Genomic DNA, 13,998 nt, shown 5'->3' on the forward strand with positions numbered 1-13,998 from the left:
GAGGGAATGGGTTACTGGCATCCAGTTGGGGCTCTTCCTGTCTCTCCCCTTACCCCCTAGAAGTTACTTGGGGTAGAGACCTGAGGCTAGTGAAAAGTGAATTTCCTGATATGGAAGGAGTCCTAGACATCTTTAAGGTCCAGCCTCAGGGGCAAACCCCTATCAAAGTGAATGAGAAAGCTATGAGAAAAAAGTCTAAAGGCATCAAAAATCTCAGGAGGAGGAAAACTCAGTTAAAAGTGCAGGTCTGATCATGATACCTCATCCCCCTTCTCCCCAATTCAATACTCTCCAGCAGCTCCCTATTGCCTCCAGGATCAAATATAAAATGTTCTGTTTGGTATTCAAAGCCCTCTATAACTTAGCACCCTCCTACCTTCTTATTCTTCAACATGTATTCTTCCATCCAATGACGCTGACCTTCTGGCTCTTCCACAAAATAGACACTCCACCTCCTAGCTCCAAACATTTTCTCCCTCTGTCTCCAGTGCCTGGAATGCTCTTCCTCCTCCCATCTGACTATTGACCTCTCTGGGTCAATAAGTAAGCCCTTCATTTAGAGTAAATATTTCCTTGAAGGCATTATATAAACAATATTGCTTTGAAATTGAAGTATATATAGATGTATTTAAAAAAATTTTAGGGTAATTAATGCAGAACCCCTGAAAACCAAACTCAATCTAAGGAGCTGAACCTCTTCCTCTCTCCCAAGACCAGAAAAGAGCTGGGATAAGGGTTATTCTCTGAACTAATAAAGAACTGAGCATTGATAATTTCATGCCATCTTCATGTTAGAAAAAAAAAAGGAACTATAATATGCAAGACAATGGAGGGAAAAAGATGAAAAACAGCACAGTACAGTCCATGCCTTCAAGGAGCTCATGGTCTATTGGTTGGGAGTTGGGGGAGGAAAGGATGGCTCACGTATGCAAAAATGACCATACAACTTGTAAACATAATTTTGTACATAGAAGTTGTAAAGAGTGGTGGGAGTGATTGGAGGAACTAAAATGTAAGCTCCTTGAGGGCAGGGATTGTTTTGATTTTGTCATCTTGTTACCACTCCTGGTGGTAACTTATAAGTGGTGCTTATAAGATACTTGCTGATTAATTGATTTTCAGTTGGTTGGGATCAGGAAAGTTTTCATGGAAGAGAGCATCTGAACTGACACTCTATCCACTAGGCCATCTAGCTGCCCTATGGGCTTTGAATAAAGGGAAAGATTTCAATAGATGGACATGGGAGTTAAACCAATTGATACTAGGCATTGGAGATGGTTTTTCCCAATAGAAAGAGATGGGAAAAACCAAGACAGGGCCAGAGGAAAGTTGTAAACACAATTTGCCTAGAATGTAGACTACATGACAGGGGTATTTCTAGATAAGTTTGGAAACAATATAGTAGAGGGTCTCAAAGGTCAGCTATTATTATTGCTATTGTTAATAATCAATCAACAAGCATTTATTTTGCAATTGCTATATGCCCATCACTTTGCTTAGCACTAGGGGACCAAAGAAAAGCAAAAATGGTCCTTGCCTTCAAGTAGCATACATACTACAAGTCATAGGTTAGTAGATTTAGAGTTGTAAGGGAGCCCAGAGGCCATACAATCTGACCCCATCATTTTACATAACAGGAAATTGAGGCCTAAGAAAATTAAATGACTTAATTTGTTATCTATGATAAGGATAGGGCAGCTATGTGATACAGTGGATAGAACTTGGGTTCAAGAGTCAAGAAGAGTCATCTTCCTGAGTTCAAATCCAGCCTCAAATATGTCCTAGCTGTGTGACCCTGGACAAACCACTTAATCCTGTTTGCCTCAGTTTCCTCATCTGTAAAATGAGCTGGAAAAGGAAATGGCAAACCCCATTTTCTGCTGAGAAAACTCCAAATGGGGTCACAGAGAGTCAGATACAACTGAAAAATAATAACAATAACAAGGATAAGGAATTTGTTATCTATAGCAGAGTGGAAGAGCACAGGATATGGGTTCAAATCCCACCTCTAATGTTTACTACCTGTGTGCCTTTGGTCAACACTTTAAGGTGGGAATCATTCTAAGGAAGACAAATTTTAACCGAAGATATGAAAAAAATATTTCTAACTCTATTTGTAGTGGAAAAGAATGCAAATCTGAGGGAGTTTGAAAGGTTGACAAAGTTGTCATGTAGAATACTATTATGCTCTAAGAAATGATGAAGGGGACGATTTCAGAGAAACTTGAGAAGACTTGTATAAACTGATGCACATTAAAGTGAACAGAACCAGGAGAAGAATTTATACCAGAACAACAATGTTGAAAGGACAAACAACTTTGATCAAAGTAATGACCAACTATGATTCCAGAGAACGCACAATGAAACATGCTACGCACCTTCTGATACACAGGTGAAGGACTCAGAGAGTAAAATAAGGTTTCTGGGTCTGTTTGTTTTTGGATCTAGAAAATATAGATTACTTTTTTTTGTTAACTATACACGTTTGTAACAGGGGATTTGTTTTTCTTTCTTTCTCAATTGGGGGATGAAAAGGAGAGGAAGGTAGATTTTTGCCAATTAAAAACATTTTTAAAATTAATTAATTGTACTTACATTTTTGATTTATGAAAATCCATCCTTCTAGGGGTTTTTCTCATAATGGATTACCCTTTTAAGGCAGGAAAAGAATATATATATGTATATATACATATGGACACACATATGGACACATATATACACATATATGAGTATATATATACATATACACATATATATACACATATATGAAATTACTAGAAGGAGATATGACTCCAGATTGATGGAGAGAATGCTGAGGCTGTGTATACCTGTGTAAAGGATGGACTTAGGACCAGAGCTTCTTGTCAGAGAAACATGTGGTTCCAGAGACTCTTCGAAAGAGAGACACATATACAGAGGACACTCTCAAGGAAAGAGAGGAAGAGACTGGAAATTGCCTATATATAGGAGAACCCAGTTCCTCAGCACATCCCTAGTTTACAGCTTACCTCCCTACAGACTTCAGAGGGCATCTCCTTGAGTGAGATTGGATTCTCTCCCTTGGTTCCAGTTGAAATCTCATCTTGTTCCCTTCTAAAGATCTCATTCATTCTTGTGTGTTTTCTTGTATATTTTAATCTGTGTAACTTTTTTCCATTTGCATGTTGTTGTTTGCTTGGATATATGGGTTTACTCTCTATTTACTATTTATGATGGTCTTTCCTGTAACCAATGTTTGGTGGGAAAGAGGTAGGCTGACAAGTATAAGCTAAGAACTATCCTCCCCTTTAAGAGCCACCAGGGAAGTGGCTTTCCGTCCCCCCTCACCCCAGTCCCCCACTCCTCACCCCTGCCCCAGAATCTATCATCCTCCTACACCATCAGTCTTTGAAGGGACAGTGAGATAGATTTCTAGCCTGATATCGCTCTTGGAGATAGGCTAAGGAAGGAGTGAGCACCCAGCTTCATTCTTTCTCCTGCTTCCCTCAAGGCAGAAATCAATCTCTTACATCATGAGCCACATCAATACATTTTGACAATCCATGAGGGTGAGAGAAATGATTATTCATAATTAATGGTTTGGGGAGATCCAGAGTTCCCCCCTTTTTCTAAAGTCCTGATTTTTAGAAGCTCAGTCTCTTAAAGGACATTGCTGATAATGAGATTGGACTTTCTGGTTCAAGACCCCACCTAGGCTTGGGTGGGGCATAAATTCTTTGACTAGATTGCCCAAGGCTGGGGGTGTTCTGGGTATAGAGATAGTCTCTCTGTCCAAGGATGAAATGATGTCACTCTCAACCCTTTATTGTAATATTCTTTCTCTCATCAATTGTTAACCAATCAGAGTTGCTTGCCACTCTTCCAAAAGAACATATAAACTATGAACCCACCCTCATGGGGGGGCCTTTGATCTAACAGAGACAGCCAAATGACCATCCTTTTATTAATAAGTGTGCTAGCCTTAGTAATAAAATAACTAAATTATCTAGAAACTATGTCTCAAACCTTTTAATCACCACAAGGGTATATGTATCTAACATAGACTCATACATCTCATATATAAAAGTAACACAAAGTAATTTCAACAGGGAATTGTTAGCAACTGGACAGATCAAAGTGTGTGTGTGAACTGTGCTTGGAAGGAAGCTAGGGATTCTAAGGGAGACAGGAGAAAGGAGTGCATCCTAGCTATGAGGGACCATTCATGCAAAAACACACAGGTAGGGGATGGATGTCACGTACAGGCAACAGATAGTGGGGCCAGTTTTGTTGAGGTTTAGGGGTTCAAGGGTATGGAACCCCAAAATCATGACATGCAGGTCCTGTCCAAGAGAATTCAACCCAAGCCTTCTTTCAGCCAAAGACAAGGTTCATAAGAACATCCATCATATTGGGCAGACTTAAGGAGTCTGATCATTGGTGAGCTATTGGCTAGATTATAAGAATCTGAGCAGTGGCTAGATTTTAAGACTCTAAGCATCTTAATGGAGACAAGATGGATCTTATATACAGAAAGACTGTGGGAGGGATCTAGGAGTGGCCAAGTAGTTTGGGGTCTAAAGAGACTTGGATGGGAGTGGCCAGGAAACTGGGGTGAACAGAACTCCTGGGACCCGGACCACATGGCCAAGGGAAAATGGAGCCTAGCTAGGATTAAGGGTGGGAAATGGCCAGGGGCCATAGGGAAGAGTGACAGAGATTGGGCATAGCCATAATGAAAGGTCAGTTGATAGAATTATAGACTCAGAGGAATGCCAGAGATATGGCCATGTGGTTAAGTCCAGGGTTTTTCCTTTTGGGGGTCTAGATCCCATCCTCATCAGTTTGACTGCAAGGAAATTTGTGAATGGGTATGACATGAAATGTCCTGGGAAGGTCAATGGGAGCCAGATGGCAGAGGTCAAAGGTAGAGTCCTTTAAATGTCCCCCAGAGGACTTTAGAATCCTCGAGGTACCTGAGCTGAGCCTTGAAGATAGGGAAGAGTTCTTAGAGACAAAGATGAAAACAAAATACATTCCAGGCATGGTGGGGGTGGGGAGGAGGAAGGTCAGCTTGTGTGAATATATGTAGGTAAGAAGTAGAATGTTTAATTAAGGTACTGGTTATAATTTGACTGGAATGTAGAATGCAGGGAATGAATGTAGGGTTACAGAATGCATGTGAAATAAGTAAGGTGGACTGGAGCCAGTTGTGGATGGTTTGAAATGCCATCTGGAGGAACTTGGATTTTGACCTAGAGGGAATAGGGAGCTACTGCAGAATTTTGAGCAGGGGAGTGGCATGGTCCGACTTGTGTCGTAGGAAGATTATTATGGAAGCTATGTGAAAGAAAGATCAGAGAAGAGAAAGAGACTGAAAACTGGGAGATTAATTAGGAAACTTCTCCAATAGTTTAGGAAATTGGTGTTGAGAGTTAGAAGTAGGATGCTACTACTCAGAGCGAGTGAATGGAACCCATAGAGAAGCCTGGCATGGGGCATGTCCTCCTGGCACCACACCCTCAGCTTGGCCAAAAAGGAATTCATCACTTTTCCTGCTTCCTCTTTACTCTCTCTTGGCTGTCTCATTCACCCTCAGGAGTTCAATGATCACCTTTATGCAGATGACTCCTTATCCAGCTCTAATCTCTCTTATTGACCTTAGATTCAGATCGTTACTTGTCTGTTAGAAGGCTCCAGCTGAATGTCCCTTTCAGCATCTCCAACTGTAGTTTTCTTTTTTTTTCTTTCCCGGTTCTTATCAGTGAAAAGAGTATTCAGTGAGAACGCTCCTGTTATTGTTCAGTCATGCCCAACTCTTCATGACCCCATTTGGGGTTTTCTTGGCACAGATACTGAAGTGGTTTGTCATTTCCTTCTCCAGCTCATTTTACAGATGAGGAAACTGAGGCAAGCAGGGTTAAGTGACTTGCCCAGGGTCACATAGCTAGTAAGTGTCTGAGGCCTGATTTGAACTCAGGAAGATGAGTCTTTCTGACTCCAGGCCCAACAGTCTATCCATTGCACCACACCACTGTTCTGCAATGTATAGTCTCGGAGAGTTTCCTGAGGGCACTGAGAGATTAAACAACTTGCCCAGGCTCATGCCATCAGTTTGTGTCAGAGGTGGGACTTGAATCCAGGCCTTCCTCTGGCTAGCTCTCTGTCCACAATGCTATGCTACCTCTCTTCATACTTAAAACATGTCAAAAGGAAGTCATTCTCTTTCCTCACCACCCCCCCAACCTATTCATCGTCTAAACTATTCTCTCTCTATTGAGGATATATCAATATCTTTTCCCCACTCTAGTCCATCCTCCACTCAACATCCAAAGTGATCTTAAAGCGCATCTCACCATGCTACTCCCCTACTCAATAAACTTCAGTAGCTCCCTAATACCTCCAGGATCAAATTGAAAATCTTTGGCATTTAAAGCCCTTCACAAACCTGGCCCTTCCCATCTTTCCAGTTTTCTTATACTTTACTCTCTTCTATGTAACCCATGATCCAGTGACACTGGTCTTCTTGCTTTTCCTCGCTCATGACACTCCATTTCTATCTGGCTATTCAACCGGGTTGTTCATCCTTTGTTTTCTAAGAGGACCAATGGCATCACCGGGTAATGTCTTGACTTGCATTTGAATTGCATTTAAGTGAGGCAGAGTTGCACCAAATCCCCAGCCTCACTGTTTCTTCCAGAGTCACCCAAGTCCAGTGGCAGGACAAAAGTCAGGACACGTATGGGGTGTTCAGAGCGGACTAGCCTCTCTGCTGTGGGGGCTAACTGAGCTCTTTTCAGGGTTGCTTGTCCACCTTTGGTGTCCACCTGATTCACCTACCTCTCACTTGCGGCTCCAAGAAGCTGTGGCATGTGCAGTGGCCACGCCCAGGTTAAACCATGTTGTCTCCACCATTAGAATATGTGGTTTCCTTGAAAGCAGGGGTTCTTTTTGCCTCTTTTTGTAGCCTACATGCTTAGCCCAGTGCCTGGGCTTAATAAATGCTTGTTGACTTTATTCTCCTGGTCATCCAAGTTCAATATCTCAGAGTCATTGGACTCTTTTTTCCCTTACCCCCTACATCCATCTAATCTCCCCATTCATCAGTAGCATCCACAGACATGACTGAATAATAACAAGAGCTTTCTCACTGAATACTCTTTTCACTGATAAGAACCGGGAAAGAAAAAAAAAGAAAACTACAGTTGGAGATGCTGAAAGGGACATTCAGCTGGAGCCTTCTAGCAGACAAGTAGTGATCTGAATCTAAGGTCAATAAGAGAGATTAGAGCTGGATAAGGAGTCATCTGCATAAAGGTGATCATTGAACTCCTGAGGGTGAATGAGACAGCCAAGAGAGAGTAAAGAGGAAGCAGGAAAAGTGATGAATTCCTTTTTGGCCAAGCTGAGGGTGTGGTGCCAGGAGGACATGCCAGGCCTCTCTATGGGTTCCATTCACTCGCTGTGATCCTGCTAGTTCCTGTCATTAGGAATTAATGTGTCAGTCAGTTATCCGTGGGTTTTGTCATCTACCAAGGCCTCTTTCCAGCCAAAGCCTTTACTGAAGGAGCCCCAGGTCTTCCAGTTTAAAATAATAAGCTGGGCAAAATAGGTAGGGTCAAAGATCAATTGCTTTTGGTGGAGTCCCAGGGACCTGAGCAAGGTGTGCCTTTGCTCCAGAAGTGAACTATTACATAAGCATAGCCTGCATGGAGCCAGCAGCCAGTTCAAAGTATGTAAGCTATTTGTTGTGCATTCTTTCAGACAGCTACTCAGTCCAGTTCCCACATCAGATCAGAGGAGGTCAGATCTCCAGGGTGATAGGGATCTCCCTCTCCCTCTGTCTGTCTCTGTCTGTGTGTGTGTGTGTGTGTGTGTGTGTGTGTGTGTCTGTCAGTCTCCCTTTCTCTTTCTCTGTTTTTCTCTCTTTCTGTCTCTCTCTGCCTCTCTCTGTCTCTGTGTGTGTGTCTCTGTCTCTCTTCCCCCACTTCCCCTCTCTTTCTCCCTCTCCCCTGTTCTCGTGTTTCCCGTTTCATCTCTTCTTCCCCCCTTTTTCCTCTCTCCCCACCCCCACCCCCCTCTCTCCTCTCTCTTGCTCAGGTGTGAATACTGATGAGTCAGATGAGTCAAACGAGAACACCCCCCCATACTATAAATTCTCAGCAATCCTCACGATTCAGGAAGCCCACACCCTCCTGCAAAGCCCCTAAAAATAACAACGGGAATATGTAATCAGAGGGCTGAGTTTACGTCTCTATAGCAAGAATTCATTGTGACTACAGGCCCCAATTGTGTGTGTGTGTGTGTGTGTGTGTGTGTGTGTGTATGTGTCTGTGTGGCGGGGTGCTCTGCTTTCCTGTGGGCCGTCTACACTGTCCTGTGGGCTGCAGGTAGAGCTGACTCTAGGACAGCTCAACTCGGTCAACTCGTCCTTTCCCCAATCGTCCCACTTCCTCCCCCTCTGCACCCCTTCCCACCCCAGCTAGGCATCTGCTCCTACCCAGTTATTTAGAGCAGCAGGGTGGAAAAGATGACTTTTTTAAAAATCTGTTTTATTGTTTCCTCTTTCTTGTGGTTCCTCCTATTGATTCTAATTCTTCCTAACAACATAACTAATGTGAAAATATGTTTAATAGGAATGTATATGTAACACCTATATCAGATTGCGAGGCATCTTGGGGAGGGATGGGGAGAAAAATTTAAAACTCAAAAGCTTATGGAAGTGATTGTTGATAAATCAAAATAAATTAATAAAAAATTTTTAAAAAAATATCGTTTTAAATTGATCCATTTTGTTGGTATGTTACCTTGATTAAGATAAAACATTTTTTAGCACTTACAGTTGTGCCAGGCACCATACTATAAACCCTGGGAATATAAATACAAGCAAACAAGATAGTCCCTGGCCCACAACTCTTAAAATCTGCCCTGATGCACAAGAGCCCAAGTAAGACAGCAGCCTCCTTTAATTCACATCCAAATTCAGCAAATATACATGTATAACCTGTATCAAATTGCTTACTATTTCAGAGAGGGGGGAGGTGAGAGAGGGACGGGCAAAATTTGGAAATCAAAAAATTTTTTAAATGAATGTTAGTGATTAAACATGTACAACCTATATCACATATAGGTTGGAGAAGGGGGAGAGGAGGAAGGGAGAAAAAATTGGAACTCAAAATCTTATAGAAAATGACTTTTGAAAACTATCTTTACATGTAATTAGAAAAAGTAAAATACTATTTATATAAATAAAATAGAAGTATGTAAAAATAAATGTTAAAAATGTCTTTACATGTAATTGGGGAAAAATAAAATATTATTTAAAAATATAAATCTATTTTAAAAATCTAAAAAAAAAACCAAGTTCACCAAATATTTGTTAAATATCTTCTATAAGCAGAGAACTTGGCTGGATACCACAAGAGATACAGATATGTACAAAAAATGGTCCGTGTCCTCAATAAGCTTACTATCCACTAGGAGAGATAAGATATACACAAATGTCTAGAACAGGGGTGGGGAACCTGCCAAACACATGAAAGAGGTACAAAGTACTATGTGAGGTCCAAAGAAAGATCATTTTCTGATGGGGGGAGGGGGGTGGAATTGGCAATCAGGGAAAATCCCATGGAAGAGATTCCAGAAAGGAATACTCACTATCATTTTAAGTGAAGTTGACACCTTAAGCAGGGGACGTTATCAATACCAGAAAACAGCCTCACATTCTGTAGGATTAAGGATAATGCCAGATAATACTTGTATAGAATTTTAAGGTTTGCAAAGCAATTTGCATACATTATTTCATCTGATCCTCACAATCAATCTTGGAAGATGGCTGCTATTATTATCTCCATTTTACAGATATGAATGTTGAGCCCAAAAGAGATTAAGCTCCTTGCCCCAGGATCACTCAGCTAGTAAGTGTCTAAATTGGGATTCAAACTCAAGTTTCCCTGACTACTAGTCAAACACTCTACCACTCTGGGGATTCTTCTCCCTTCTTTGAGGAGAAAACTTTAATGGCAAAACAAAGGCCATCCCCTCTAGCTTTGCTTACCTTGACCAGGCTCCTCCTCTACAATTATAGCTAGTCGACAGTTAGGAACTATTTAATTTTTTCTTTTTTTTGTTCTCTAAGGCTATTTTATTCAGTCCAATTCCATTCAACATTGTTCTATAAAAAAAAAAAAAAAAAGAAAGACAAGCAGGCAGATTTCAGAAAAACCTGGAAAGACTTACATGAACTGATGCAAAGTGAAGTGAGCAGAACCAGAGAAGATGGGTACACAGTAATAGCAACATTTGTGAGATGGTCAACTATAATAGACTTAGTTGTTCTCAGCAATACAATGATCCAAGACAATTCCAAAAGACTCATGATGGAAAATGCTATCCACATCCAGAGAAAGAACTGATGGAGTCTGAATGCAGATCAAAGCATGCTATTTTCACTTTTTTTTTTTTGTGGTTTCTTCCTTTTGCAAACTGTAATTTTTTTCTCAAACTGTTTCTTCTTTCACAACATGACTAATATGGAAATATGTTTTACATAACTGCACATATATAACCTATATCAAATTGCTTACCATCTTAAAGAGGGGGAAGAGAAGGAAGGGAGAAAATTTGGAACTCAAAATTTTATTAAAAATGAATGTTAAAAATTGTCTTTACATTTAATTGGAAAAAATAAAATACTATTTAAACATTATTCCATTCAACATAATGTTAGTGTGCTGGAGCCAGTTCAGATGAACTCAGACCAGAGAGTCCATTGTTAAATTTTCGGTATGAGCATTTGCACCTCACAAACACCATAGATAATATTTGAATTATTGTTTTGTTGATTATCTAGATTTAAGGAGGTGTTAATAGGGCAGATTAAACTTTAAAGTGTGTGCATGCGTTTTTTCCCCTGGGGAGCCAGTTGTTAAATATTTGCCTTCACACCCTTGTAATGCTCTTATAAACATTGCTTGAATTTAGCAGGAAAGTTGTAGTAGGCTCAGGGAATGAAGTCATCACCAGACTCGAGGCCTGGTGACTATAGGCTAATAATCAATCATAATCGTAATTATAGGCATCTGGATGTCACAGTGTTGGGCCTGAAGTTAGACCTGAATTCAAATCTATCCTTTCTACAATTATTGTGCTCATTATACTAAGTACTACACTCACTAGCTGGGTGACCCCAGGGCAAGTCACTTAACCTCATTTGTAAAATGGAGGTACAAAGGAAACAACACCTACTTCCCAGAGTGGTTGTGAAGATCAAATGAAATAACTTTAAAATTATTATTAAACTCCTATGTGCCCAGAACCTGGCACATAGTAAGTGGTATATAAATGTAAGCTATTATATTAATATTTTTAGCTGTTACTATAATTGGACAGCTAGGTGGTGCAGTGGATAGAATGCCGGGCCTGGAGTCAGGAAGACTCATCTTTCTGAGTTCAAATCCATACTCAGACACTGACTGGATGTGTGATCCTGGGCAAGTCACCTAACCTTGTTTGTCTCAGTTTCCTCATCTGTAAAATGAGCTGGAGAAGGAAATGGCAAACCACTCTAGTATCTTTGCCAAGAAAACCCCAAATGTGGTCATGGACACTACTGAAAAAAAAAAAAAGAATGAATAACAAATTATCATAATAATACTGATATTTATAATAGCACTTTAAGGTTTACAAATTATAAATTTTACATCCATTATCTCATTTGAGCCTCACAACACCCTTGCCCTCTCCCTTCCAGATTTAATCCTTCCTTGTAACAAAGTAAAACAAGTAAGTTTAAACATCAGATATTGACACCTGGTAACATACATAACACTCTGCCCTAGTAGTGCCCCCCTTTTGCCAGGAACCATCTGATTTAATTCATAGAATCAGAGAATTTTGGTGTTGGAAAAGACCTTGACAGCCATGTAGTCTAATCTGTACCCAAAAAGGAATGCTCACTGTCACTTATCTACTAAGTGGTCAGTCAGACTCTGCTTCAATCTCTCCAAAGAAGAGAAAAAACCACCTTCTTGAGGCAAGTCACTTAACCCTGTTTGCCTCAGTTTCCCCATCTGTAAAATGAGCTGGAGGAAGAAATGGCAAACCAGTTTCTCTGCTAAGAAAACCCCAAAAGGGACCACAAAAAGTCAGACATGACTGAAAACTACCAGAAAAAAAAAAACCATCCTGGTAGATAGAGGTAAATTCCTCCTAATTCAGCCTTGTGGGGCCAACCTGAGCAATCCCTCTTCCTTGTGGCCCTTCAGATAGGTGAACACAGTTTTCATATGCCCCTAAGTCTTCTCTTCCCCAGACAGAAAAACTCCAGTTCCTCCTACTGGTCCCCACATGATAGGTACCCTGCCTTAGAAACTCTCCAGGTTCTCTCTGTCTTTCCTAAACACTGGTACCCAGAACTGAACACAGTATTCCAAACGTGAGCTCATCAGGGCAGACTACCCAGGACTATTCAGCTTCCTATTCCTGGAAGCTCTGCTTCTCTTAAAGTGGCCAAAGGTCAAATCACCATTCTGGGTTGCCACATCACACCACCTCCTGCTTTCCTGGCTTCCTCCAAATCCCAGCTAAAATTCCACCTTCTACAGGAAGCTTTTCCTGGTTCCCCTTAATTCTCATCCCTTTGCTCTGTTGAGTGTTTCCAATGGCTAGTTTGTTCATAATTGTTTGCATGTTGCCTCCCCCATTAGATTATAAGCTCTTCAAGGGCAGGCATTTTGCCTTTCTTTGTATCCCAAGCTCTTAGCATGGTACTTGGCACATACTCAGTAGATACTTAATAAATGTTATTGACTGACTCACAATAACTTTACAATACACTAAATATTAGCAGCTAGGTGGCTGAAGTGGATAGACCACTTCCCTGGAGTCAGGAAGACTTCTCTTCCTGAGTTCAAACCTGGCCTCTTAGCTGTGTGACCCTGGGCAAGTCATTTAACCTTGTTTGCCTCAGTTTCTTCATCTGTAAAATGAGCCAGAGAAGGAAATGGCAAACCCCTCCAGTATCTCTGCCAAGAAAACCACAAAAGGGATCACAAAGAGTTGGACAGGACTGAACAACCACAACAAAGTAGGTGCTTAATAAATGCTTATTGGCAGACTGACTCATTAACTTTATGGTACACTAAATATCACCAGATTTTTTTCAGTCAGTCAAATGGCTATCTTCCAAAGCCTTCTCTATCTTGCACTTAATAAGCTGATTTTTTTAAAATGCAAGTCTAAGACTTGACCTTTATGCCTTTTAAGTTGCACGTTATTAGATTCAGCCCAATGTTCTAACCCGTAAAGATACTTTAGGATTTTAACTCTATTATTCAGAGTTTTAGCTATCCCTCCCAGCTATGTATCAACTGCAAATTTGATAAGTATGCCACTTATGCCTTCATTCAAGTCATTGATAAGGATATCAAACAGCACAGGGCTCCAGACAAATAGATCCCTGAGGCACTCCCCTGAGACATCATGCCAAGAAGACATGGAACCATTAGTAATTACTCTTCGACTCTGGCCTTCAACAATTTCAGATTCATCTGCTCCATACCTCTCCATCTTTTTTAGAACTACTTTATCAACTGCTCTGGTAAAACCTGGGTAAATAATAACAACAGCATTCCCCATGTCCCTCACCCACTTCTACCAATGTAGTAGCCCTGGAAAAAAAGAAAGAAAGAAAGACAAAAACTTAAAGAGAAGTGCAAAGAACAAACCCTCTTTTGCAACCTACAACCCATGGTTTTGTATGAGTTGTGATACATACAAGAAGGGACAGTTTAAAAAAAGAAAGGAAGGAAGGAAAGAAGGGGAGGGGAAGGGAGGGGAGAGGAGGGGAGGAGAGGAGAGGAGAGGAGATAAGATTAGTATGGCAAGATCTGTTCCTGATGAAATCAAATTAACTCTGTAATCACCCTTTCCTTTGCTAGATATTCACCAACCATTTCTTCAATGGTCTCTTCCAGAATTGACATAGCTAGGTGGAGGATAGAATGTTGGTCTTAAAGT

At 40.8% G+C, this 13,998-nt stretch overlaps 1 non-coding gene across 1 annotated transcript; it reads left to right on the top strand.

Moving 5' to 3' along the window:
• The first annotated feature begins 13,625 nt into the window (after positions 1–13,625).
• LOC114049044 lies at positions 13,626–13,769 on the top strand. Its single transcript, XR_003569831.1, has one exon. It is a non-coding gene; the product is annotated as a small nucleolar RNA SNORA40 (small nucleolar RNA).
• The last annotated feature ends 229 nt before the right edge of the window (positions 13,770–13,998 follow it).

The sequence above is a fragment of the Vombatus ursinus genome, unplaced genomic scaffold (genome assembly GCF_900497805.2).
Source record: "Vombatus ursinus unplaced genomic scaffold, bare-nosed wombat genome assembly UNPS02014794.1, whole genome shotgun sequence".
Classification (NCBI taxonomy): domain Eukaryota; kingdom Metazoa; phylum Chordata; class Mammalia; order Diprotodontia; family Vombatidae; genus Vombatus; species Vombatus ursinus.